Raw genomic sequence first — 3,004 nt, 5'->3', positions numbered from 1 at the left:
TCTAATAAGACTACATTTCAGTGCCATTGCATTAGATTACAAACAGAACTGCTCCCTGCTCATAGTCCTTGAAGAAAAGACATGATTCACACCATCAGATAGAGCACAGACAGGCCATGAGCGATTACAGCTTATATGAGGTGGAGTAGACATGCTTTAAATGTTCCATAATCTTCTTTGAATTGCATTAGTCCAAAAAATCCCTCTATTTTAAGCAAATAAAAACAGCCCACATGGGATCCTAGTGTTCAATGGCTGCAAATAACAGCTTCCTTGGTGGTGTATGCAGCCTGTTGATTGTATGGATTGTGCTAAGGGACCTTGGAGACAGCCCTTTCCAGCAGACATTGAGGTTTGGCCTTGTGCCATCTCCAGTCTAGGCTCCAGACAAGTTTTTGGGGTGCCTTTGGAAAGCCCCAGGGTACAGAGGCAAGGGTTCGCATTGGCCAAGTGATCATGTCCATTCATCCCAAGTTGCAGAACAAGGAGCATGTGATGGAGGACTTACGTAGGGCCAAGTTCGAGTTTCCTGGCCGCCTGAGAATCCACATTTCCAAGAAGTGGGGCTTTACGAAGTTTAATGTGGATGAATTTGAAGACATGGTGGCTGAAAATCGGCTCACCCCAGATGCCTATGAGATCAAATTGGGACCTGATCATGGTCCCTTGGACAAATGGAGGGCTCCAAGCTCCTGAGAACCTCAGCAGTGCTCCTCCCTATTCATGCCCATCAATAAATCCTACTTCTCGTCTTAAAAAAAAATAAAATAGATGTTAAATCCTTTCCCATTAATTTTTAATTGTGTTTATTTCTACAAAAACAACCAAAACAAAACAAAACAAAAACAGCCCAAAATATGTGCCAGCAGATTGCTGGACACTCTGAGGGGATCCATGAAATATAAATTATGCTCTTGCTTTCGTGGATCTTGGGGAGCTATGTGTGTCCTTGTTCTACTCTTACTGATTGTAGAGCTTTGGCCTTTGGCTCATAATAGCATTGGATATTCCCAATTAGTTATATATCAAATGTGTGATGTTGAATGAAAATGTTATTTGAAACTCAGAACACAATGATCCCCGGATAAATACTGCATAATGAAAGTTGGCATTGAGTTCAGCTTTAAGTGATGATATGATTGGAAAAAAAGGGTGATGGAAGGGCAGGGCGATTCAAGGATCAGACAATGAAACAAAAGCATAAAAATATGGAAGACTAAGACATGTTACATGCTCTAAGAGACACTTGCTCCAAGTAAAGCTGTTTGCAACTTGGGGCTGCAAAGCAGAATATTTGAGAGGAGTAGAGATTGGTAAATTGAATGATGACAGAGATGGTGAAGGGCCTTGAGCAGCAGATAGGAAAACCCCATCTCAGCTATGCATAGGAGATTTTTCAGCTTTGTATATTATTACATTGTGGCAGGAAGGAAGAGGCAATCATAAATTTTCAGTAGTGTTGATCACTTACTATTGTGTAAATTGGAGATGAAAGAGCCAGAAGTTAAGATGATTATTACAAAGACACTTTTGCTTCTGGGCAAGTTTTGGTGTAAGACATCAGGAGATAAAGGAAATATGAACTAGACATGAATGACATTTCAACAGATGAGTAGTATCTTACTATTTGTTAACGCAGTGAGGATAACAAATGGGCTTTGTTCTTATTTTCTCAACTGTTTCTTAATCATGAAACAAATATTAGCAAAACTAGAAACATTTATTTTGAAAGGGCAATTACAGGGAAATGTGTTTACTTTTGTTATTGAAAGACTATGAATGCCCTCAGTTTTTTTTTTTTTTTGGTTTTGTTTTTTGGGTTTTTTTGCATGCCCTCAGTTTTAAAAAGCCTATCTAGTGGCCACCTGGGTGACCCAGTCAGTTAAGCATCTGACTCTTGATTTCACTTCAGATCATGATCCCAGGGTCACGGGATCAAGTCCTGCAGTGGGAGCATGAAGCCTGCTTAAGATTCTTTCTCTCTCTCTGTCTCTGTCTCTGCCCCTCCCTAACTTGCATGTGCTCTCTCTCTTTCTCTCTCAAAAATTAAAAATAAATAGATAATAGCCTATCTATTTTCTTTTTCAAATGTCTCATCTGTATTTTATACTATTCATCTCAGATCAAACAGTTAATCCTACTATTATTCTATACTTTTTTTTTTTGCAAATCTAACTATATATTGTGGAAATTCTCAAGCATATTCAAAGAGAACAGTATCATGAGTCTCAATTTCTCTACCACGCAACTTCAACAACATAGACTATATCTCCACTCAATCTCTGTATCTATTTTAATTATTCTGATTATTTCTAGAAGTTTTTCTAATGTGATTGAAACATTTGTCTCTTCTCTTTAACTTTTATTACCTTACTATGATTTATCTGGTTTATTTTTATATGTTACTGATATTGCAAAACAAAACAAGGTGCATTACATTTTGTAAGAAGGGGGAAAAAAGATGTGAAATACCAGGCACTGAGGAGAGAGTCAACTGGTAAATTAGGACAATCTTAAAATGAAAAGATATAAATAACGGAAAAATAAAAATCAAAGGCTTACACCATTAGACATTAAGTGTCAGTCCTGTGCCTGAGCGTTAAGCCAGGCCAGTCTACTCATAGAATTTTTGGATTAGCAAGATAAATTCGCCTGTTTCCAAGGTAATCGAAAAAGACCCTACTCTTAACTCTTCTTGTTTCTGTCTATATTGAGTTTGTGTGATGTCTCTGATTTCTGACTATTTTCCATTAGACCCACTAGTTTCCATTAGGCATTTTCATTGCCTGAATCCTTCCTGGTCACATGTTCACTTTTTTTTTATGTTTATTTATCTTTGAGGGAGACAGAGAAATAGAGCATGAGTAGGAAATGGGGAGAGAGAGAGGGAAATACAGAATCTGAAGCAGGCTCCAGGCTCTGAGCTGTCAGCACAAGGCCAGATGCAGGGCTCAAACCCATAAGCCATGACTTAAGCCAAAGTCTGACACTAAACTGACCTAGC

General features: G+C 38.3%; 1 pseudogene; it reads left to right on the top strand.

The window, feature by feature from the left end:
• The first annotated feature begins 209 nt into the window (after positions 1–209).
• LOC144228413 (small nucleolar RNA SNORA70) lies at positions 210–333 on the top strand (annotated as a pseudogene).
• The last annotated feature ends 2,671 nt before the right edge of the window (positions 334–3,004 follow it).

Source organism: Crocuta crocuta, unplaced genomic scaffold (genome assembly GCF_008692635.1).
Source record: "Crocuta crocuta isolate KB4526 unplaced genomic scaffold, BGI_CrCroc_1.0 scaffold369, whole genome shotgun sequence".
NCBI classification, from domain to species: Eukaryota; Metazoa; Chordata; class Mammalia; order Carnivora; family Hyaenidae; genus Crocuta; species Crocuta crocuta.
Note: the sequence above shows the minus strand (reverse complement) of the source record. Positions and strands in the feature narration are given on the sequence as shown.